The sequence below is a fragment of the Pteropus medius genome, unplaced genomic scaffold (genome assembly GCF_902729225.1).
Source record: "Pteropus medius unplaced genomic scaffold, Ma_sr-lr_union100, whole genome shotgun sequence".
NCBI classification, from domain to species: domain Eukaryota; kingdom Metazoa; phylum Chordata; class Mammalia; order Chiroptera; family Pteropodidae; genus Pteropus; species Pteropus medius.
In genome coordinates, this window is record NW_024355205.1 from 14,801,925 (window position 1) to 14,829,128 (window position 27,204).

At 33.0% G+C, this 27,204-nt stretch overlaps 1 protein-coding gene and 1 pseudogene across 3 annotated transcripts in view; one reads left to right on the plus strand and one right to left on the minus strand.

The window, feature by feature from the left end:
• The window catches only part of RSRC1 (arginine and serine rich coiled-coil 1), a 346,237-nt gene that overhangs the window by 230,993 nt on the left and 88,040 nt on the right, over window positions 1–27,204 (minus strand). The gene's annotated exons all lie outside the window — the stretch shown is intronic.
• LOC120599153 (uncharacterized) lies at window positions 24,197–24,314 on the plus strand (annotated as a pseudogene).

The following is a 27,204-nucleotide window of genomic DNA, read 5'->3' on the forward strand; positions in this document are numbered from 1 at the left end:
GAACATGTAAGAAGGACACAGGAGCCCATGTGAAGAGGTTCCTACTGATCAAACTTGATACAATTTGAACAACAAAATAATAACAACTCTGATTGAAACATGTTAAATAAAAATTCCATGGACCATAGTGACACTCAAAAAGGAGAAAGCAAAAGTCAAAAGAAAAATAACTGACTACTACTGGAGGGGAATATTACACTAACACCTCATTTTAAAAACTGCTTCTATTATAGATGTTTCATAAAAAGTATCCAGTACCTAAGACATTTGATATGTACATCAAAATATAGGCCACCCATGCATAGAAAGTTAGCTGGACTTAACAGTTAACTAGGACATTTGAGGAAGAATGATTAAAGATTTGTACAAGAAATTTTCAAACTTGTTTCTATTTACCACTATTATTATTTCTGTTCCAAGAACATATCCAAAGTCCAGAATATTCAAGGAAGAAAAGGAGAAGAGTTTGAAGAGAAGTAGAGAGAGAAAGACGAAGAGAAAAGGCAAGACAACTGTCAGCCTCCATCTGTAAGCTACATCCTTTTAACTAATATTAATTACCTTTTACTTTACCATCAAAACATGTATCATCAAAAGATGAAAGTGGTTCTAAATAATGCTTTTATATTTATACATAATATCTTCAGTTAGAGATCTAAAATGACACTGGATCTTCATTTATTCAAAATTTATATAATCATTGCTATCACAGGTGGAAGCTAAACTTCCTTTCACCAGATTAAACTGTCTTCATTCTTAAAACCCAAAATTAGCAAACAAGCCACAATATACTATATGCCATAGCAGAGGTCTTCTGTGAATAGCTGGGATCTTCAACTGCTTCAGCTGCAATACAAGCCATTGAGCCTTAGCCAATGCAAGCCAATTTGAATAATCAATATGACAACCTTATTTTTCTAATGCAAACAGGATTGCTACAGTAAGGTGTCTCACTGCCACATCACAGTCATGGCCTCTTTTAACCCCTAATTAGATTGAGGCGATTATCCCTGCTCTTCCTTACAAGTGTACAGCTTGGATAAGGGATGACAAAAGCTATCCGCTACTTATTCAGCCTTTGCAGACAGCAGGTTATCCAGGGAGATAGAGAATAAAATCAACAAACAATTGTTATTCATATCATCATCTAAAGTGTTAAGATAGTCACAGTTTCCATACATGCAGACTGAATATAGCCTAGAGCATGAGGTAACTGCAGACTGCTTAAGACCATCAGGGTTACACAGATGGAAATTCATGGTGATGTTAGGGAATTATGTCTAAATCAAACTTATTTGCATAAAAAGAAATGATTGGGGATTTGTCTTTTGTATATAATATATCAAGATTTCATTATGTTTCTCTTCATGAATTCTTTGAAGCTAAATTTTAATACTGATTTTCTAAACACATAGCATTTATCATGAAAAGAATGCCAAAATTAATAGTTTGCAGAAACTTGAATGCTTTAAGATTCAATTAAAATACTCTCAGATATAAAATATAAAATAGGAAAATTTTCTACACTAGTTCTTGCATTAAATTTAGATAATTAACTCTGTGAATTCCAAATGTTTTTCTTAACGCTCATAACAATTTCTGAAATCTTGCTTATCACTTCAGATCCACAAGTAACAAGATAACTGTGGTTACTAGAAAATAATCAAAGGTAGTTGCAAAGACACCAAAACTGCTAGCTTTGTAGTAAGTTGAACTAAGCTAACTTGAGGACAATATAGAAGGCTGGGCCTCTGATAAGAAAAAACTTTGGTAGGAATATCTGCATCTACTCTGAAGATGATAAAGTCTCTAGAAATAGTTAAACAAGGAAATGTTGAAAAAGACTTTATATCTTTTCCTTTTCACTTAAAAGGATCAGTAGGTGTCTCGTTTTGTCTTAATGACTTTGCGGGAAGAAAAATAATGAGAAGGCCACAATCTTTCCTATTGAATTTTTTCCATTTTATATTATTCATTTGGTCAGTCTACTCAGTCAACATGGTTGCCTTTAATGCAGCCAACCAGGAGTATATGATGTTTCTAATAATAGCGGTCTCAGCTCAAAACTTCATGCAATGCCACTCTAAGAACGATCAAAATATTTTAAATATCTCCATTGGTAGCAAAATTTGTCATTAAGTCATGAGTCACTTAACCCAAATTCTCATGTAGAGCATTGTGATTACTTGGTTATCAGGGGATCATTCAACCAAGCTGTATCACGATAGTTTGATTTCGTGATCGCCAACCTGTCTGAGCAGTGTAAGACTATCTAAAATGTGTGCCCTGTTCCCCTGACATAGGCTGAAACATGACTTCATTCTTAAAGCTGGGCAGGCCTTGACAAGCAAGTCATAATTCACTTCTAAATGTATCTCCATAGCACCATGCTTGGACACAGAAACCTAAGGCTTCTATGTATTTCTTTTTCCAGAATGTTTGCAGTCAGCAATTTAATTTTAAACACCCGATTTTAAGCAAAATGCTTTTCTTACAGTAGATCACATAATATTTATTTTTGTAAAATGGAACTGATAAGAAAAAAGAAATCAATTGTCAAAAGATATGGGAATACTTAGCTAGAGTTGATGAAATTCATTAAGCTCAGTTTACTTAAATTGAATGTTAAGATTTGAATCAACTATGATTTTATTTCTGTAATCATTTCTGTTCTTTTTTTATATATATATTTAAATGTATTACATGATACCTTCCAAAAGTAAACATAAGCCATACATGTCTACTAAAGATTTTAGACTAAAATTTTTTAAGGATTTAGTAAAATATATGCTGGTAAATTGCATAAAACCAAAGTAAACAAAAACATATAGACAGTTGTTTTCAATTACCTTTCCTTTTATCTAGAGTTAAACCATCAGTGCTAAAATTCAAAAACATTAAAAGAGAAAAAAGTAACAACAAAGAACATTTTAGCCAATGAGTAAAGAACAAGCTCATTCCTACCGTCTTAATCAGTCTTTATTTGCATTATTTTACTATTTTTATGTTTTCTTTGTTCTTTCACTCACGACTTTATATATCCTTGAAAAGTTACTAGCAAACGTTTATTAAAAGTATAATAAAGTACCAGACCTTTGAATAATTTGAGAAATGTGAAGTGAAAAATTAAATTATAGCATATAAAACTATTGATTTTCAAACTCTCTTCTGCAGCCCAACTTTATATAAAACTCCAATATTGTCAGCATATCTCAATATCCCCACTCAGAAGAAAGAATGCATTATTGGTTTCTTGCTTTGATTAAAAGCAATGTAGCATACTTTAATTTAAAAAACATAATAGTTAAGGTCAGTAAATAAAAGGTCAGTTCATCTTATCCAGTTCTGAATTCTGAACTAAGAGTGGCAATGATAACTACAGATTAGTCGCACATGTGACTAGAGAACCAGAAAATGGTATCTCTGAAAACATGTAATTTATTCAGGATGTGGGCCTTAGTAATTTGGAAGCCATTTTTATACAAAGACTAACAGATATTCTTCAACTCTACTACCAGACAAAGAAGAAATAGGATAACAGATTTAGGTCAACTATAAGAAGGCATAACTAGAGTGTGTTAAGTAATCAAATAGGCTCCTAAAGGAGGCTGGAATTCTCTGTGACAAGGACTTTAAAAGGATACCTTCTAATCTTTCAGAAACAGTTTTTCTGAAGGCAAGGGATAGATTGATAGTCTTTCTCACCTTAAAATAAAACTCTTCTTGAAACCATGTATTTATGTCTTGTCATGTTTTTGTATTTGTTTCATTCATAATTTAACATTTTACTAAGAGTATTCCAGATTTAATTTAGCAGAAGGCTAGAAACATTGGGGGTAATATATGAATAGGGCTCGACACTGCATGATAATGGGACAAAGTGTTAAAACTCTTAAAAGAACTTAAAATAATTAAAATTTTGTATTAGATAACTCTTTAGATAAGTTATAAAATATAACATCATCCAACAAGACAGTCTGTATATAAACTATAAATAATTTCAAACAAATCAAATAGAAATAAAGCCCCCTAAAACTAATGTAAGTGGAATGGCACAAATATTTTAATTTATTCACTTAATTTCTTCTCTAATATTAAACAAACAAGTCCATTTTGTTTTGTTCCCCAAATGAGGTACAGGTAATATATACATAGAAAATATAGCAATTAACTTACCGAGGCAAGAACGTGAACCTTAGAAATCACACCAATATAAATGTTCTCTTTATTTATGCTGCCAAGTCAAATTTTGATTGGATCCGAACCAAATGACCAAAGTTAACATCGCCAATAACAGAATAAACCAATACTTTTGATTCTTGGTATGCTATGCTGAGAAGGACACAACATCACTTTTGTGGCATTCCTGGCCAAAAATGTGCAACCTAAATCTAATCATTAGGAAACATAAGACAAACCCAAATTGAGGGATATTCTATAAAACGATTGGCCTATATAGCTTTAAAAATGTCAAGACAAAGAAAAGCTGAGAAACTGTTCCACATTAAAGAAGACCTGACATGACAACTAACTGACATACATGACCCTGGACTGGATCCTAGATGGAGGGGAGGTGTGGCTGATGTATAAATAAAAAGTTATGTGACGTAACTGGGACAATGGACCACTGATTAAATAATAATACTATATCAATGCTGAATTTCTTGGTTTTGATTACTGTACTATGGCTATTTTTAAAGTTCTTATGATTTATACACAAAAAATATTTAGATTTAAAGGTATTGATTCCTGCCACTCTCAAAAATTTCCAAAAAAAAAAAAAGGGGTGTGTGTGTATGTGTGTGTGTGTGTGTGTGTGTGTGTGTGTCTACTGGGAAAGAGACAGAGAGAGAGAGAATTTGATAAAACAAATGGGACAAAATGAAAACAACCGGTAAATCTGGATGAGTACATGAGATTTCTTTTTACCCTTCTCACAACTTTGTAAAATTAAAATTGTATCAAATAAAAAGCTTCAAAAAAAAATCTTCATTGGGCATATTAATTTCTATACAGTACTTTCAGTTCCAACCAGAACTTAGATTTCAAATATGACAGCACAGAAAAAAACTCACATTTAATAGGCAAGGAAAAGCTGCCCTTAAAAAAGTATACATATATCATATAGTCCTAAAACACTATTTAATATATTTAGAAATCTGAAATTTATAAAGCTATATTAGATAGCATAAAATAACTTTAAAACCACAGTAGATTTTGGTATTTTCAGTCTTAAACTGCTTTCATCTGATAATTTGACAAATCATACTCACCTTATGTTTTCAGGCATCCCATTTTTAAGGTGATGCCAACTCCATCATTTTTCAGTAATTTTATCAATAATGATATCAAAATTGGGATACTATGATGGAAAAATCAAAACATATAATCTAAAAAGAGGGTTCCCCATCCATTAACTTCAGAATATAAGAAGCTAAAGCCATCCAGTTCCCAAGTATACAGTTTTTAACGGTTTACTACATCACATAAATAAAATTTAAAAGTAAAAAACTTTTAGATATTACAGTGGTTTGTGGCCCTCCAAAACTCAACTCAGCTCAACAAATCGTACTCCTTAGTATTTAATTTTCTTAATTTCTCTCATTTAAATTAAATGAAAATCAACTAAATTAAATTTAATTTAGTATTACTCCTTAGGAGGGGCAATAATTTTTTAAAAACTTGAGAACATTGGTATACAGAAATATTTCTCAACCTTAAGTTCCCCTTATGCAAAATTCTAAATGGCTCTTATTTGCTAATACACACATTTCAACCCACCATTTTGGTTCCAGTATGTACAAACTACACACTTGCAGAGGAAAGTAAACTCGAAACTGTGAATTGTACACTCTTGGCATTGGTAAATAAGAAGATATTGAGTCAAGCGCTTTACTATGAAGTTATCACAGGCTAAAGCCTAGGTAACACCAGGCACGGGGCACATGGACTGAGAAAAGTCTAATCAGCAATCTCGAAAATCCAAGTTATTACTTATCTCTTGTGAACCAATGGATTTAAAAAACTATTAGAACTTCATGGAAGAGAAATGAGAAGGTTCTAGTATAAAACAATGAAAGTGGCAATTAATGGTTATGTTAATTACTAAGCTATTGCCTCAGTCATAGCCAGAACTTTGCAAATGACATTTTTCATTTGGCGTCTACCTCTCTATTAGGCTTTGCTCGTAAGGGATTTTGGAGGGAGACTGAATAGTTTGAGAAAGTGAGAAGGGCTACCTTGTTTTACTTACTGCTCTGGTTAGGGCTGCCCCAGAAACAACTCTTTACTCTAGAAACTGGAACTAACTCTTTAGCAGAGTTGGTTCCAATTTCTAGGTGTTTTTTTCCTCCATTCTCCTAGAACCAGACCCATTACATTTCCTCAGAGACATTAGCAGTAGCCAAGCAGCACTCCTTTTTCAAAGGTCTAGGTCTTAGCTCTGTGGAGCCCCTCCCACCAGCCCTGTAGTACCAACACTAGCCAAGCAACACCTTATAGTCAGGCCTCTCCATCTCAGCTCTGCCCTTCTCTCAGATACTAAATCCTGATAATCCCAATTCTTCTCTTTATTCCTTCCCCTAGGGGTGGTCCCTCATTCTTGCTACTACTATCTCTGTTATCTCATCTTTACACCATCTTCCCATATCTATTTAACCAATTCCCCATGTGAAATTCTTTCTACTAAGATAACTAATGTGGTTTCACACTCTGTACTAGTCCCCCGACTGATACCAACTAGTGTGGTTTCATGGTCCTGAGTCCCTGACAGATACAATGGTTTCAAGTAGTGCTAATTTTAAATGTTATTAACATTCTCTTTAGGTGTCATGTTTAGTGTTTAATTTTAGTTTATGTAAAAATATTTTTAAAGGCTGTCATAGGTTTATTAACAAGTTGGTCTCCTTGAAAGTGCTCCCCACCCCCTCCGTTAAGTATGATTTTTTTCTCACACAATTCTTTTCGTTAAATTTGCAAGAAAATCCCAAAAAAATCACTAACGTGTCTGTGATACTTCCACCTTAATCTGTCCTTTACCTCCTAATTGTGTCCGAGCTAAAAGGGATGCAAAGTTTCCTTTTTAATAAGAAAAGCAAACCCTTTAGTTCTGGACAGCAATAACTGGAACAGCCAGTGACAGGTTGGGGAGTGACTTTTAATGAGTTATCAAGACGCAGCAAGTTTAACAGGATATATAGCCATTAACTGAAACTTAAAATCCATGAAAAAAATGCTTCATATTTATTAACGTGTACTTATCGAATATATACCAGAGTTAGTCACCATGGGAGATAGAATATCTCTAAGTATAAAACATGTACCTGCCTTCAGTAAGATAACAGTTGTTTATACAACTATGTAACTATTAACATATGAAAATCTCACCTTAGTGGCTATCTTGGAAAAATACATCACTTAACCTCTGGTAGCCTCAGTTTACTCATTTGTAAAGAAAACATGGTGGACTGGGTCTCTTCTGCTATATATCTACCATGGCAATCTTTAAATTTTTTTTTTTACTGAGGCATAGGGAGCTTAGCCTCATTATCAAGAGAGACAAAAGACTGGTTTTATAAGGGAAGAAGAGGTAGAAAAAAAAGAGTATCAAGACTGGTAGTTTAAAATCATAATTTGAAAGAAATTCAAATATATCATGTTAGGGAATTCTTTATCTTCCTCTTCTAAGTCAAGAAAAGGAAGAAATATGTTATAGACAAATTATCTGGTTAAAAAAATTTACTTTATTATTGCAGTCTGAAGACATTTACTAAATCAGAAATAAATTTTCTTCAAGATAGAAAAAAATTGCCTTGTTATTTTTCAGTTTTAAAAACTAAGTTAATTTTCATACTCTTCTCAACTAAACTGTCTCATCACCTGCCTTACGGTGGACCATATGCTTTTATGGCTTGTTTATAGAAATAATTACATTTAAAATACTAGTTCAAGGTTCACGCGATTGGCCAGATCATCTATCATTTCACAGTTACCACTTACTTAGCAAATGGTACCCTTTGATGCAAGAGATATTTGGTGAAAACAATTTCCAAATTTTATAATCAATGAGAGTCACCTCAGTGTAAACCGGATGGGGCAGGGGGAAGACTCCAACTCTGATTATTTGCTTTATATCTCACGTGCACTGCTACAGCAGCCTTGATGATTTCCTTCTAAACTTTAAAATTCACCATGTTTATACAGCAAGAAATAAGAAAGGTTTTTAATTTTAGAATATGGATTTAGCCATCTACTCCTTCAAAACATTTTGTGATTTAAAAACTGAACACATCATCAGGCATTAGTGGTCAAGAGCTACCACTACTATACAAATCAATTTTCAGAAGTCTGTAATTAAATTAAACTCATTAATTTAATACATTGTATATTATTATAAATACAAAGAGGAAAGTACAGTAGCACCAAATCATGCAAGTAAATGGTTAATTCTGAGGAACAAGATGAGGGGGAGTGCAAAGCAGAGCAGAGTTTTCACTTAATATATTCTAAATTACAAATATTTTTACAAAGCATATGCCTATTTTTCATTACAAATCGTATTTTAAAATGAAAGTTATATATACCCTCCCCCCTGAAGAAACCTGAGCTTACTGAATATTTAGCCCAAAGACTTGAAAACTCGTATCCGAAAAGATATTTGCACACCAATGTTCATAGCAGCATTACTCACAGTGGCTAGGACATGGAAGCAACCAAAGTGTCCTATGATAGATGATTGGATAAAGAAGCTGTGGTACGTCTACACAATAGAATATTACTCAGCCATAAGAAGAGATGAAATACTGACATTTGTGACAACATGGACAGACCCCGAGATGATCATGCTAAGCGAAATAAGCCAGACAGAAAAAGTTGAAAATCACATGATATCACTTATATGTGGAATATAAACCTAAAAGCAACAAATGAACAGAACAAACAAAGAGACTTATGGTCATGGACAATAGACTAGTGGTTACCAGAGGGTCAGGGGGGAGGGGGAACGTAGATAGAGTAAAGGGGGTCAAATACATGGTGACAGAAAAAAATCTAGCTATGGGAGGTGAACACACAATGTAAACCTATATATGCCTTACTGTTAAAGTGTACAGCTGAAACTTATTGGATTTCATTAACCTATGTCCCTATAAAAAATAATAATAAATAAACAAATAAAATTTTTTAAAAAAAGAAACCTGAGCTTTAAAATCAAGTAACATATATTTAATCATTTAATTAATTTATGCACAAATCTTACTTTGGCATCTTTTATGTGTAAAGTGCTATTTGTAAGCTTTGAGAATACAGCAATGAACAAGGATCTTGCCCTATTAAAGCTTATATTCTGGTGGAAGTACTAACATGCTGATGACACACCATAATAAGTACTCTGAAGTATACAAACTGGGTACAGAGTAATCGGATGAGGAGACAGTTAATTTACAGTGGGTATTCAGGAAAGATCTCTTTAAAAAGATTACACTTGAAGTAAGAACCAAAATAATGAGAATGAGAAGCCATATAAAAAGATCCTGGAGAAGCAATCCAGACAGAGGCAACAACAATTTCAAAGATCTAGAGGATGCAAAGAACAGTGTAGCTAGAGCATAATGAGTTGTAGGAGCTAAAGGGGAGCACATGAGCCTATGGAACTTTGATTCCAAGGTAAAAAATTCAATAAGAAGTCACTGAAGGGCTTTAAGGAGAGGGGTGGCATAATGTGACTTACATTTTTAAGAGATCCCTCTGGTTGCTGTGTGGATAATGGTTTGAGAGAGAGACAAGAATAAAAGCAAGAAGACCAATTATGAAGCTAAGCTATACATCAGGTGGGAAATGATGGCTTGGTCTGTATCAATGGAAATATCACTCCATTCAGACATAGATGGATATAAAGAAGAAATAATTACTGCTATGTTTTGAATTTAATAAAAATTTCAAAAATATGCAGAAATTGTTTTTTCTCTTGTTTCATAAGTGCCTACATAATAGCCCCAATTTTGCCTCTTAGGCCACAAAGCCTACAATATTGACAAGCTGGCCCTTCACAGAAAAAGTTTATTGAACTCTGACCTAGAAGAAAGAATGTAGAAACTGAAAAATGGTGGACCCAGGTACCTACTAGCCTTGAGTTGCTTCAACATTTGGAGAAGCAGGAAGCAGCAAAAAGATGGCCATTGACACAGAATTGTAGCAGATCAAGAAAGAAAGGTATTTCAAGAAAGAGGAGGAGGAAGCAGACACAGGTGAAGAAGATTAAAGGTAGAGTGATCAACTATGCTGAAAACTGTTGAGGAAAATTATAAGATGATGAAAGAGAAGTATCTACTGGATTTGGCAAAACAGAAGTCACTTGACAAGAACAGATGATTAGACAAGAGCAGTTTCAACATAGTGGTAAGAACAGAAACTCAAATGTGTTGAAGAGTGAACAGGAGATGAAGAAGTGAAAAAAAATAAATCAAATTCGCTGAAATGAGGAGCAGAGAAATGTTATAGTACTGTAAGACATAAGAGGTCAAGAGAGGGTTAAGGTTTTTTTGTATTATTTTGTTTTGGTTTGGTTTTATAAAATGCTGTTAAGAATTACCCAGTAGAGGGAGGAACTGATACTGGAAAAAGTACAATTAGAAGAGGTAATGATATTCACAACAGAAATGATAGAAATAAGAACACTTCTTCCATTTTCATAGGAAAGAATGAAACTTGTTTGGGTAAAAAGGGAAGTTAAGATAAGAAGAAGGAGCCAGATAATGAACAGTGGTGTTATTTGATCTCAATAAGGTCAAACAATTTTAAAGGGGATATTAGAACTAACTTGGAAATGTAGAAGGTGGTAGACAGAGAAAGGAATGTATACTAATGATCTGATTGGGAGGTAAAACTGGTGATGATAATGAGCTTGTTAACTTTTTAAGAAGTGACTAGGAGTAGGCAGCTTAGAACAGAGGCAATCTTAATATTATCTATCTTAATATTATCTACAATACACAATTAAGCTCTTAATAGTATCTACAATTAATCTAAATGCATACCTAAAATTATCAGTCATCCAAAATAGCAATGGCTTTTAGAACTTTCATGGAGACATCCAGCAATACAATAATAATAGTTATAGAAAACTATTTATACAGAGCATGTCAAACAGAACGTGTATTGCATATTGTTGGAAGTGAAAGACAGGTTAGATTCATCATACCAATCTTGTACTTTTTATGCATATATATTTGAATATTTCTATAATAAAAAGTTTACAGAAAACTAAGTATTGAGATTGTGGATGGCAACCACAATCCTCAGAATTTATATTTTTGATGAAAATTGGGCTTCCCTATTTTGAAGGGCTGGAATGTTGAGCTCTATAAAATTGCCTGAGGCAAAGCGATAAGCATAGAAAAGGCATCTACTTTATGAAACCTTTGTTCTGGATTAGACCCTATGAATCTTTCAAAACAAAGGAGTTCAAGTTTGCTGTTCAGAACAATACACTGAACATTAAAGATTACTAATGACTTATGAACTCCTAATGTAGCATGAATCATGCCAGCAACACTAGGATATTGGTTTCAACAAATAGCCTATTTTATTTTATAAACTTCACCAGAATATTATCAACAGCAGTATTAGAAAATGGAAAGCTAATAAAATTAGGAGGCGGCATCAGCATACTGCACACTGTGTTTCTCATCACTCTAATGCAGAATCTAATGGATGAGAGATCCATCTTTTAACAAAAAAAAAAAAAAAAAAAAAAAAGCAGCCTGTAAACCTAGAAAAATAGACCACCATTTGACAAACTTATTAGAGAATATTTTGAAACCGAAATTGAATGAACTGCATTAATGGAACCAGTTTCTCTTATAAGAAAAAAGGGAGGCAGCATGCTTTGTCTTTTATTATAGTTCAAAAGCCTGATTATCTTAACAGTTTCTTGTTTTCCTTTAGAGATATCTGAAGTAGAAGATGACAGAAAGATTAGAGGGTTATAAATATTCTCTTTCTATAAAGAAGTTTTTCTGATGCTATAATAGTCAGAGGATATTATAAATGCTGGATAATATCAAATTTTCAGAAATCAATCCTTTTCACAAACACTGGGTTGCCTACCTGTGAAATATAGCTTTTAATATCTAACCCTGATTTTATTTGATATCATGACGAAATGTTTTTTTGAAAAGTAAATGGTTATTAGTGATTTCTACTATAGTTCCATAAGAGCAAAGGCAGAATCCATGTTTAGGTGATTACTGTATGTTTTGATTCAGTTATCTGCAGGGTGTCTGCATGGTACTCTAACTATTTAAAGCCAGCAAAAAAGATTACAGCTCACACTAACTGGATTTTCACAGCTCCCTATCATTCGGCTTGAATTCCTCATGGGCAGATTAAAAGAGCCAAGGCAAACAATAGTCTTTTTACAAGGTGGTTATTGAAAAAAAAGAAGAAAAGAAAAAGTATCTTTTATGATCAAAACAAAATTAGTTAAGAAGCCATAGGAAAACAAAGTCAAATGTATAACAGAGGTAAAACTCTGGGTATTGCCATACGATAAAACTAAATAAAGAAATTAATAGCATCTGAAAGAACTAGTTTTTATTCTGAAATTTATAACATAAAGAATATAGTTTTAGAGTTCAAAGATAGCTAGGTATGGCATCAGAAGAACAGAGCTGGAAGGACCTCGCATTTAGTTTAATTTACTATTATACAGTATAGATAAACAGACTGAGGCCCAAAGAACTCATTTCCAAACATCTACCAGCTGATTATCAAAGTAACTATGTATGAGATTTCATGTTCTCTTCCACTTTTACTTAACTATTTTCTCATTCTCTATTAGTTTCCCACCTTCGCTCCTGCAAAGGATCAAATGACTACCAGATTTATGATTAGCCTTTCTAGGTGAACCCTGGATACAAAGCTCTCTTTATGCATTATTTCCTCTAATCTTCATGCAATCCCAGGAGGTAGTTATATTTATCATGGCCATTTTACAGATAAAGAAACCAAGGCTTAGAGAAATTAAGGGACTTGCCCAGGATCACTTAGATGGTAAATGAAAGAGCTGGATTTAAAATAGGTCTACAAGACTCTAGAGTAAGAGCTATTAACTATTGCACTACACCTAGCTTCTCTATTAACTTCTCTTCCTCATTTCATAGATAAGCCCCATTGGTTTGCATTCTTCCTCGTCCCCCTGCCCCCCACAATTTATTCACACAACTCATCCAAACTCAACCCTCAGTGTCTCCACACTATTATTTAGTATTAAATAACTAGTTAGTTACTGAACTCAAGTCTTAAGTAAAATCAAGATCCAATTGGATTAAATCCTTTCCTTCTCCACTGTCACTCCCTTACCATAAGACTCCTGAATGGCTTCTGAGTCTTCAATCCATTCGCATTAGTTCTGCTTCTCTAATTGAAAATCTATCAAGTCAAAACTCCTCTCATTACCCCTTCTTACATTTTTGAAAGCCAGAATTAACTAAAGATTCCAAAATGAAAAATAAATTTAAAAATATAAATTTGTATTTGCTTATAATTTTTCTTAAAGAAACTCTAGAAGAATATATAAGAAAATAATAAGTGTGGCTACCTGAATTTTGGGGAGGTGAGGGATAAGAACTGGGTGAATGGGGAATAAGCTGAAAAACAGATGCTTTACTGTATATCTACCTTTATATAATGTTCAATTTTGAACAATATAAGTACATTACCTATTCAGAAAGAGAGAGAAAAGGAGGGGGAGAAGAGGAAGAAAGAGAAAGAAATGAAACAAGAAGAAAAAAGAACCAAGAAAGCTCAATGTCACCCTCTTGCTTCCAGAAGGCACCTTCTGCATTTTCTATCTGACAAGAATGTGGTAATTTCGCTCCCACTCCCAAAAAAGTGGTTTCCCAAAAACTCTATGGTCCCTCTGGCCTCAATCCTTTTTTGTTTTGTCCTCTCCTTCCTACTTCTGCTTCCATGTTCTTCCAGATGGCCTCGGTATCAACACCTCTAGAAAAATCTTACTTGACTAGCTCATTTTAGGTTAAGTGTCCCTCCAGTCTGCTTCCCTGGTATATCGGATATCTATCTCACAGCACTCACACTTCATTGTTATCATGTATTTACGTGTCTGACTTCCAAACTAGATGGAAGTTTCTGGAGATCAAAGACCATATCTTATTCATCTTTGCAATATCCAGTAACTACAATAGTGCCAGACACATTTAAACAACATCCAAAGTAATCCATGGCACAAGGCATTTATCTTTGTTATGGCTTATGAGTCAGATCCAGCAGTCACTGTGATTTAATCTTGTCATATGGGAAATACTGCTTTGGTCACTAAAGCCTCCCCTTTATAATTATCTACAGTTATCAAATTCCAAGTAAAATACCTAAAGAGTTAAAAATAAAAGGAATTGAAAACCCAATACTCCAGGCCGGAACACCCCTGAGTTCGCAACGACATATCCTCTGCTTGTTTTCTCTCTCTTTTTGAATGTTCCAAAGGCTTCTCAAACTCAGTATGTCCAAAGCAAACTTATGATCTTCTCCCTCACACCATATTTTCTTCTAGTCAGTAAAAAAGTGTTACCATTATTCCTCTGATGCAAACTAGATAACTACTAGTTATCCTTAATATCTTCATCTTATTTACCAAATCAGATTCATCCTTAAATAGATAAATGTCTTAAATTCATCGACTTCTCTATCTCCAAAGCCAAATCCCTGGTCCAAGCTACTATTACATCTCTCCTAGACCACTGTGCTACTTATCTGGTTTCTCTGTATCCACTCTTATCCTCTGAAATCACTTTTCCACACTGCAGCTGGAGTGATCTTTTCAAAACACTAATCTGATCATGACACTCATCAGATTAAGACACTTCAAAGGCATCCTGTTACTCTTAAGATAGAGACCAAAATCCTTAACCAGGTTTACAAGGCCCTGCAGATCTACCACTAGCTGCTTCTCTGGCCATATCCCATATCGTGCTCCCCCTTCTCTCCATTCTAGCTACTCTGACAACCTTTCAGTCGATGTTTAAATCAGTCTCTCTCTCCCATCTAAAGACTTTTGTTGATAATGCTTCCTCTGCCTGTAATATTCTTCCTCCCCTCACTAATTTCTATTCATCCTTCTTTCTTCAGGAAAGTTTGCCTGACTGTTCTTAAGTCAAATGCCATCTCTCTCTGCCTATCAATATGCCATTCACGGCACAATGCGTCTTTTATCCTTGACATTTATCACTATTGAAATTTTATATTTATATGACTTCACAATTGCTATTTGCTATTTTCCCCACTGGATCATATGCTCCATACGTCAGCCACAACTGTTATCGATCACAATGGGATCTCCAAGACCCAGGTCAGTGCCTGGCACAGTAAGTACTTAATAAACATTTGATGAACAAGTGACAGAAGGGAAGGAGGTTATTTGTTAGGTGGTAATACCTAGGCTACATTCAGTCACCAATGTCCTTGCGTGTGGAAAAGGTAGAGACCACATATTAGGGTAATTAATTTAATGTATGGAACCTAATCATTATAATTTAAGGGTTATCCGAAGATGCCTCCCTCGCCTTAAATCCCAGAATATTATACTGTTCTTCTTCCACCACAAAAAGAGATGTCGAAGGCCATTTACTCCATACCTCTCATTTTATAGGTAAAGAATATGAATCCAGAGATGTTAAGTGACCAGCCCAAAGTCATATACATGTTAGTAGAAAAGCCAGAACTAGAACCTAAATTTACCAGTCTTATGTGGTATCTACTATATCTACTATGGTAACACACCTCGTTTTTTTTCAGGGAAAAGAATACAGTACCCATTACTAATTTATAATCTAGTAGCCCTGTAGGTACACACAATTTTGTCTGATCACATCTAATTCTAGATTGAGAAAATGTGGTAACCATAACCACACCTCCAAAGGTCCACGTGAAAATTATACATGTAGTAACTACATAGTTCTTATTCATGGGATAAGAACAATGATAAACCATATCTTGAGTCATAAAACAAACCTTAATTTATAAAAACTAAAATCATACAAAGTATGTTCTCTGATCATAATATGATGAAACTAGAAATCAACAACAGAAAGATACAGAGAAATCTCTAAATCCTTGGAAATGACATATTTCACTTCTAAATAATCCCAACCTAAACTTCATGCCTTATACAAAATATGACTCAAAACATGTAAAATTTAAAACTATAAAAGTTTTTGAAGAAAATGTGGGAGATCTTCATGATCGGAGATTAGCCAAAGAATTCTTAGACATGCCACCAAAAGCAACATACATTAAAGACATAATTGATAAGCTGAATTTCATCAAAATGAAAATGTTTTCCTCTGCAAATAACACTATTAAGAAAATAAAGATACAAGCCAGAGATTAAGGAAAAATATTCACAACACATATATCAGACAAAGATCTTGTACTCAAAATATATAAGGACATATTACAATTTAATAGTAAGGGAAAAACATTTAAAAATGACCAATAAACACATGAAAAGATGTTCACCATCACACTTTCAAATCACAGAGTCAACAAAGGACTTATATGCAGAATATATAAACACCTTGCAAAAACTCACCACTAAGAAAATACAACCTAATTTTAAAATAGGTAAAAGAGTTGGCTTGCAAATAAGTATATTAAAAGATGTTCGACATTACTAGCAATATAAATTCAAATTAAAATCATGATGAGATACCAATATACATTAACATGAATAACTGAGGCAAATAATATTTAAAATGCCAAGTGCTGATGAGGATGTGGAGCAACTGAAACTCTTATACGTTGCTGGTAAAATGCAAAATAGTACAACCACCCTGGAACACAGTTTGTCAGTTTCCTATAAAGATAAATGTACACTCATCATATTTTACATCAATCCCTCATCTAACTACTGAGAGAAATGAAATTTATGTTTACAGAAAACCCTGCACATGAATGTTTATAGTAGCTTTACTCATAATCAACAAATGTCCTTCAACAAGTAAAAGGCTAAACAGTGGCACATCAATACAATGGAATACTACTCAGCAATAAAAAGGAACAAAATGTTGAGCTTGCTACAACTTGAATAAATCTCAAATGCATTATGCTAAGGGGAGTCAGTCTGAAAGGTACATGCTTTATGATGCATTCATATGATATTTTCAAAAAGATAAACCTTTAAATATTTAGCAACAAAAATGCCTATCAGTGGTTGCCAGGTGCTAGAAATGGGCAGGAATGTAAATTCAAAGGAACAGCATGAGGGATCCTGAGGGTGAAAGGAGTAATGAAACTGTTCTGTATCTTGACTGTGGTGGTAGTTACATGTATCTACATATGTGTTAAAATTCATAGAACTATCCATCCCAAAATGTCAATTTTTATTATACGCTAACTTTAAAATCAAACATAACAAAGATAACTTAAAAATCCCTATATGTTTGGAAACTAAGAAATATTCTTCTAAACAACTTGTAAGTTAAAGGAAATGTTGCAATAGAAATTAGAAAATATTTTGAACTAAATTATAATGAAATTATTCTATACTGAACCTATGGGATGTACTTAAAACTATGATTAAAGGAAATTCATAACCTTAGATTAATATATTAGAAAAGAAAAACTCAAAACAAATAAGTTAAACATCTTTCTCAAGATGATCAAAAATGAAGAGAGCATTAAATCCAAAGAAATTAAAAGAAGAAAAAATAAGAATTAGAAGAATAGTAATAATTATTGAAAACAAACACACAACACGAAGAATTATCAAAACCAAAGGTTGCTTGGTTGTAAAAACTAATAAAATTGATAAATTCCCAAGATGATTAAGAAAAAAAGAGAAAGTACAAATAATAGATATTAGAATGGGAAAAGGGTTATCACCATATAATTAATAATATATGTAGAAAATCTTCATAAAATATTATTAAATATTTTATGTCAAAAAAAATGGAATATTTAGAAGAACTGAACAAATTCCTAGGGGAAAAATACAACTTACCAAAACTGACACAAAAAGAAATAGAAATGTGGTTGGTTATATAAGTCAGAGAAATTAAACCCACGAAATAATCTTCAAGTGGCTTCACTTGTGAACTTGACCAAATATTTAAAGAAGAAATAACACTAAATTACAGAAACTCTTCCATAGTATTTTTTTTTTTAAAAAAAGAATACACTCTCTAATCCTTAAACTGGCAAATGGATCGTAATCTGTGATACATTCATAAAATAGAATACCACTTAATAATATAAACAAACTGATATATGAACAGTCTGGATTCATCTCAAAAGCATTATGTTAAGTGAAAGAAGCCAGATACAAAAAGTTGTATGATTCCATTTATGTGATACTGAAAAAAGTAAAACTTTTTCAATTTGACAAGGGCTGGCAGTGGGGGAAGAAGACTGCACATGTAGGATGAAGAAACTTTTTAGGGAGATGGAAATACTTTATATCTTGATTGTGATAAGAGTTACAGGACAATATAGTGTGTCAAAACTCACAGAATTATATACCTAAGAAGTGAATCTTACTACATATAAATTATCTCAAAAAGTATGACTTAAAAAACATACAGAAAAAAGTATATGAATATTTCTAAAAACACTATCAATGATAAACATTTTAAGCAGACATTGCTTTATTAGTTTCAGAAGCACGTATCTTGTGATATAGTATCAGTATAATTCCTCTGGGCTTAGCTTAAGTCATGACAATTTTTCAAATTAAATTTGCAGCTGCAAATTTACTGGACCTAATACTACTGATTAATGGATGAAATTTAAAGATCTTCATTTAGAGTAAATAGTCTGTTAAAGTTTAGGCAATTGTGTGGATTTATACAAAAGCAGTATTCTTCTTTGTCTAGACGGCTTTGAATTATAAAAATATTTTTGTTCTACTCTTGTCTTTTATCATTTTTCTTGAGTGGATTTAATTTCTAAGGAGTTGCAATATATGTTTTACCTGTGGCTTATTCCAAATACACATTACTTTTTAAATTTTGATACTATTTTCTTTTTCTAATGTAGAATGCCTTCCTTAATCTCTCTTTCTCAAGAAAAAGCTAAGACTGCAACATGACAACCAAATTGATTTTCATGATCCACCTCCAGGTGGCCTGTCACAGGCTGGTATATCCACTGGGGCTGCCATTTCAAAACTTCCTCTAGGAGTTCAAGAAAGAATTAGAACAGCAGCACTCATTGCTATATTTCCCTAACTGCACCTGCTGTGTTAGTGATCATCACATATGTAACAGCATTTAGAAAGTGCTTTGTGTTTATACCCACAAGGTCCAATCGCTGAGATTCAACCCAATCTTCCTATAGTTGTATGCAACCTCAGAACCCAAGGACCATTTCCTAGCACTAAATGAAAAGCATTAACCCCACTGACACTATCTGGAGTTCTTTTTTATATACTTTCGATGCCTTGAAATCTAAGATATGTTAACAACACTTACATGAATGGAATGTATTACAACTTACTCTACATTAGTGGAAAAGTGTATCCCATAACTACATCTGCCCGAAGAGACGTATGTTATTCCTATTGTCTAGCTATACACACTCCATTTACCAGAATATTAAAAACATTTATACCAGCCACTTTAAAACTCTCCTAATACCACATTAGGATGTAAAAACAGATTATTATGTAGATATCTATTTCCCAATATTTGCTGTTTAATCAAAGGAGATTTACTTCTGCTTCTCACTTGTGCTGACCAAGATTTGTCTAACATGTCAACCATATATGATGGTTTATTCCAATCACTTTTGGAGATGCAACTCCAATGATCACCAGACTGGGAAGAAAGCCTGTGAGAAACAAAACTATATATATTTTTTTAAAAATACTGAAGAGATTGCTTTCATGTGGATTAGTATCATTCATATCTGGGATACTCAAGGTGTCTTACAATGAGGTAAAAATAAGATCTATAATGAGTAATTATAAGCAACAGTTTAGCTTTTAGGGAAACTGCTTGTTTATTAAGTTAGAAAAGACATGGCTGGCACCCCAGCTTATTCCCTTTATATTCCTCTAACAACACTGCAGAATTTTTAGCTTACAAAAGCCATATGTAACCTAACTGAAGGCAAACACCAAGGCTTTTAATAAAAGATCTCTAAGGAATAATATATTTAAGTCTAGTGGGTTGTTCTGTAATCATGTACCAAATCAAGAGAGAAGGTGATATCAATTAAGATCCTGAAATAAATTAGACTAGGCATGAAGAGTCATCAGTGAGGACTGGAACTTTAATTGGTATTTAAAACATAAATCTAAGAAATAACATTCAGCTTTTAAAACAACTGATGCTAAATAATATTAATTGTAGCATAATTGATAACACTTAAAGTACAGAAAAACATAGTGAAAGTTATGTAGACTTTTCAAAAATGTAGTCTGGAGACTTTGATGGAGATGGTATATGTTTATGTTGTGTGTGCGTGCACTTAAACCAGGCATGGGATAGTAAAAAAAAAAAAAAAGTCAGTTATTTTCCTAATACCAAAAATTCATGTCATCATTTTTAAAAGCTTAAAAGCTGAATTTCATTACCTAGAAACAACTTCTAAAACCGTCATTTATTTATTTATTCTACAAATATTTTAGTATTTGTTATAATCCAAGTAAATACGATGTTGAATAAGACAGACAAGGTTTATATAATCTGACAATTACAAAATTTTGTCATTACAAAATTACAAAGCTCTCTATTTAGATTAGGTACAGATACTATGGCCACTAACTACAGGGCACACTAGTGAGAGGCAGGGATACTTCATGAAGGAAGTGACATCTACCCCAAATAGATAAATGGAACTGGCAGGAGAAGTGGAAAAGAGTATTTCAGGCTGAGGGAATAGCCTCTAAAAAGACACAAAACTATGAAAAAAGAATGATAACTGAGAAACCAGTAATCATTACATTCGCGTTACTAATAAAAAATAAGATAACCACCATTTATTGAGATCCTACTACATAATATCAACCTTTTTACATACACTACTTCTAGTATTTACAGCTTTTCAATGATAATTATCCCCATGTCACATAAGGATAAATATAAGGGTCAAAAAGAATAACTAACTCTATCAGAAAAAAAAAGTTAAATGATTGAGACGACCAGACAATATCACCGGGTATCTTGTCTAGGGTGCCTTTCCAAGTTATCTAGACCTTTCCATCTTTCCTTATCTGAGATATTTTTAAAATCCACAAATTATTGATAATTGATAGCAATGGAAATGACTGTTTTTATATAGATAAGCAAATGAATTTTGTCCAGTGGAGTTGCAACTGATTTCCCTCCCCCATGTGGAAAAAGGCAGTCTCGAATCTATTAATCAATTTTGTGTTCCGTATTCCCAGTGGTCTACATATTCGTCTACTCCTTGGTTTTACCTCTGAGCTATTTGTAACATCTTACTGGTTCCCTCATTAATTAATGACTTAAGTAATACCTATATTTGCGTTTATATATATTTTTATGAGTCATGATTTTACCTTTCTAAAAAAAATGATCCTTTAATAGCTCCAAAACACAATGAGTGAGAATTTGAAGGTTTGTGTGTGGATTCTATCTGGTTCCTAAGGCAAAGTTCCTTCCATTACCCACAACTCACTTCTTCTCTCCTTTTGTTCTTGAATGTTAATGCCAACATAATTTTTGTAATACATCTTGAAAAGGATCTCACCAAATTTTTTATAGTCCATATGGTAAAACTTACTAAACCAATAAGTCCAGCATGAGACTACTTTCACTCTCTCACTAACTTCTTCACACAACTATAATTTCTCAGCTTCCTATGGAATGAAAAAAGGAAATAAAAGTACCTTCTCTCATTTCAAGGCTTTTCAAAACCAGGCAACCACAAAAACAAAGACTAAGCCTACAATTCATACCATTTAGTGCTCTATCAGGCATAATTCACATCAAAGCCCATTGGGCAAACTCCAGGATAATTAAAGTGTACAGACATAATGAATAAGAGAAAAGTGGTAACCTGGAGGAGAACTTATAAAACCCTTGTCTCCTGCTTTTGCTGATTATTCTTTTTGTTATGTTAGATTCACTTTCTTGACCTCACCTTTTTGAAAAAAATTAGATTGTTTCTGTTGAACGAAACTATAACCTAGTGGAAAATACTCAAATCTATACAATGGAAATTGGGTGGTAAATTTCATTGCAATATAAAATGTCCGACAACATAATAGGTCACTGTTATGATATTCATTCAATTCTTAGGAAAATTATAAAAACTATAATTTAAAAAGGAAGAAAAATCCAGCGCACACACTTATATAACATGTATTTGTTTACCCATTTACCCGCTTAACAAAATTGACAGTACGAAGCTTCTTTTGCATGTTACAATGACATATGTTAAAGGTATACTTCTTTCGAACCAAACATTTACCCTTCGCCACTGGTGAAAGGCAACAAGATCTCTTTACAAAGTCTCGTCTTTTTCAATAAATTTTGCATGAAAACATGTTATCCTGGCACAAAGTTGCCTGCTGTCACATTCGAAGTGTGATAAATGTTTAATGAAAACAACACCACACAGCTTGGTGTCAGACAACAGCTATCACACAGCCCTGCTTTGATCCAAACAGACACTTAAAAGGAGTTCTAAGCACGCTCTGCACCACAGAACTCTATAACCTATATGCAAATGGAGGTAAATTAGCATAAATGACTTCCTGCTGCATAAAGAAATAAGAGGTAAGGAAAAATACGACAGGCTCTAAGAGTATGTAACTGCTGTCAAAATTCAGAGTCCAGCATTCCCAAATCACTTCCAACATCTTCTGCCAAGCACTAGGTAAGAAAAACCTCATCAACAGGAATTTATTACATGAAACTCTACAATTGAAGACATTGCCACGGTCAAAGCCATAACTAACCTATCTATAAAATATGATTACTATGTGGTACTGGACTTCTTACACACATTGTTTCTAATATAGCTTTTTAAATACCATTATCTCTATTTAACGGAAGAATAAATTAAGACTCAAAGAGAATAACTTGTCCTGTAAGGGAAAAAGTTGTGAATGACTTAAAATGAGCAAAAACTGCAAGTTTTTCAATTTAACTTTCCCTGAATCTAAAACACTTTAGCACACTTTTTAAAAAGATATTCTACTCAGAACGGCTGCATGTTCAAAAGTAGCAATTACAATGAACAAAAAGTATGTGTTGCTTCTGTTGATATGCTTTCTGCATTTTTAGTCTATAAAGGCATTCTTAAAATATTGTTATATAAATAATATAATTTCTAATTACATTGTATAGTCAACTTTTTAATGAAAGATTTTATAAAAAGGTTGTAGGCTATGTTTGAAGCCCAATTTCACTGCTATCCCAGTGGCTTCTACACATACTCTCAGAAAGATTTAAAAAAGATTTAGTGGGATTCATATTTCAGTATAAGAAATTCTGTTTAAATATACTCTCCTCCCAATACTCATGAAAAAGAACTATTTCAGTTGTCAGGATATGGATATGTATGGCCAGAGGGAAATTCTTACCTCTTTCTAAAAGTACAAAGCTTTAGAAAGTTATGTAAAAAAAGTATAAACTCAACTGTTTGAGCAAAATATTCCAGAAGTCTTGATGGGTACATTTCTGAGAACAGTATCCATCTATTGAAAAGCTAATAAGGGAATAATAAAAGTAAAAACCCTTCACAGAGGCAAGTCATAAAGGAGAAAATGCTTAAGAATGCTAAATTAGGTTCCTCATGAATCCTAAAGTACTTAAATTAAGAAAGCATTTTACTAGGCAATCACTGTTTTAAACCAGATTTTCCTCGCTGGTGATTTAAATCATGATTGAAAATTAATTTAAAGCAAATCCATCCTAATTCTACTCTTGAGGATGGCTCTATAATTCAAAATAAATAGCAGAAAGTCACTGGTGGTACTGACATATTTATTCACAACTAATTATTCAAAGAAGTCTCTAAAAGATGTTTTGTAGTAATCAACTATCCTTTATGAAATTTCATCAAAACATTGCTAAAGAAGGCCCAATAATAATCCACAAAAGACAAAGATGGGGTATACAATGTTTATAACCAATTATGTTGCAATTATGAGATGCCATGACAAGTTTCATATTTCTAATATTGGACTCAAAAATTTGCTTAACAGTCAGTCTATGGCCATGTCACCCTGAATTCTTCCGATCTTGTCTTATCTCGGAAGCTAAGCAGGGTCAACCTGGTTAGTACTTGGATGGGAGACCACCTAGGAAGACCGGGTGCTATAGGCATAAAAAAAAAAAAATTGCTTAACAAAATAACACTGTTAAGTTTCAATTTCAACTTAATAACTATTATTAATAATATTTCATTTCGTATTGCAAAGACATGTCCCCATAAAATACAATTATCTAACGATATGATAAATATTTAAGATTTTAAATTTTGGAGGGAAAATTAATAAAAACAAAAAAATCTGTGTCAATGTTTAAAGATAAAATATTCTTAGAAATCAAATTTTATAAATGCAAAACATTAAAAATTAAAGTCATTGAACCTTCTTGATAAAACCTAAGAAAGGCTCAGTTGGTGTTTTTCTTATATTAATCATTCACATAAAATTGTCAGAAAAGGCATCTTTTATTACCTACAAACTCCTGAAACTCTTTCTAGTTTACATTAGGTCTCTCTTATTCAGCAAATTAATAAAATAGATAGATCCACTTATGATATTAAAAGACCAATTCTCATTATAATCATTCAACTGTAACTTGATTTGCTATTTAAAAAAGGTTTTTCAAAATTATCTAATTTCATCTTTTTTCTCAAAAGTCTAATCAAAAAGCTCTTTCTCATTAATTCCTTCCTCTCCTATTTTTATTTTTCCCAATTTATAAAATACTCTTTTACCATTATTGTAGTTATTCTCCTTGCTTTGTACTTCATAAATATATGCTTTATGTTCTATCAATATTTGTATAAAATTGATATTTTCAAACTGGTTGATAAAAACAAAGGTTGTTATACATGAAGAAGCAGATGCACATGGGTTTTCTCCTATGTGAGGAAGCATCTAGGTTATTTAGCACAAGCTAAAATACTTATCACTGGGTTGCACAATTATAATGAAGTAAAATCCAAGTCCTAACTAAATTGTGAATCGTTTTTACTTTGTAACTCATGTTCCTTTTTTTTTTTTGAAACCATCTGGAAAGAGATAGCTAATGAAACTATCGTAGAAATAAATTTAACTCTAAGGCCTAGAAATTTTTGTGGGTTTATTAAATAAAATTAAATATAATTCTAAGTAAACAGATGAGATCCTGATGTAAGAAAGTAAGAAAGGAAGAGAAAGGGAGGAAAAATTGAATCATCTATTAAAGACAGATTTCTGTCCTGATCAGAGAAAAATAAGGCACAGAAAATTCTTTCGATTTGTTTTAGCTATTTTCTAGGAAAGTTTAAGCATAGTATGTCACTTGATCTCAAACACTATACCTCATCATCAATAATTACACATTCCTACAGATTTGAGAATTTTGTACTGTTAAGGAGTCAAGGTGCTGTAGTCAGTGAATTTGAATTAGAAGCCTAACTGTCATTTACCAGCTCTATGATCACAAACCTTCATCTACAGAAATAGGATAATAAAAGCACCTATTTCATAACATTATGAAAATCAATAATACATGTCATTTGCTTAGCAAAATTCCTGATACTTAGAAAACGTATTTAAAATATAAAGCATTTTGTTCTTACTTCATTAAGAACTGATCATATCATTACTCTACTTGAAACTTCACTTGCTTCTCACTGCCTTCAGAATTAACTCCAAACTCCTTGACATAAATTTTAAGGTTTCGAATAATCATCTCTCATCATTATTCCTCTTCTACTATGAACAAAACCCCATCAGACTTCAGTTCCTCAAATATGTCATTCCCACCTTGCTTGCTTCCAAGTCTTTCTTTCCATATGAAGTTCATTTTGCATGCAACATTCTTTCCTGTCTCTTTCTTCGTTCGATGTATAAACATCTCTTCTGACAGCCCCTCCCTGACATGTTGACTAGTCTAGATCAACCAACTTAATGTTCATGGAAATTTCTTTCAATCAGAATGTGTCAAGATTGAAAATGAAAGTCAACATACGGAGACTGGCCTGTTGCAAGAATAAGGGCCCGGGTCTGTTTACCTCCAAACTGTTTGTTACATTAGCAATAAATGTATTTATGGCTTAAGCCAGATGTTGACAAACTACAACCCTTGGGCCAAATCTGGCCAACTGCCTATTTTTGTAAATAAAGTTTTACTGGAACACAGCCATGCTGTTTGTTTAGTATATTCTATAGCTGCTTTCATGCTAAAAGGGTAGAGTTCAGTAGTTGTAACAGAGAAATATAGCCCAGAAAGCCTAAATTATTTACTATCTAGCCCTCTACAAAAAACTCTGCTGTCTCTGGTTTAAGCTACTGTTAGTTAGGTTTGTTATATATGGCCAAAGCATCCTAACTCATACGATGTTTCCAAAGCTTCTTATTGAAACATTCATTTGATTTCACTTTACACATCTTCCCTTCTATATGTGCTTATTCTTGCCACTTGCGTGAAATCCCCAAGTAGAACTGGTCTACCATTATGTTCTTATTACCTAACATAGCAGTTGACAAATAAAAGGCATTTAAATACTGTTGACTGAACAAGTGAACAAATGAATGAATGAGCATATCTGATCAATAACCAATAAAAATTTATGAACAATGAAATGTACATTAGGTACACTGAGTGATAAAAAAGAGTATAAGATACATTTTCTACCCTAAATAGCTTAAAAATCAGGTTTAGGAAATAAACACAAAAAGTTCTTAAAAAAATGAAATTATTTTTGGAGCAAAGCAGGGTGCATCTGTACATAAATACTACTATATGAAATGTATACACTGATCCCAAAAAATCCTGACTTCAGGTTATACCAAAAGGTATGAATTTACGTGTCTTCAGCATGAAACCAAGAGAAAGGGCACCCTGCTGTAGCACCACCCTGTAACCGTGGTCCACTAAAATACCAGAGATGAATGAATCAGGCTTTTTGGCATCGGTCCCAGGGCCCTTCGACCAACCCCTTACTTCTTCACTGTCTTTGCTGAGACGTAAAAAATAATGACAAATACAACATTCATGT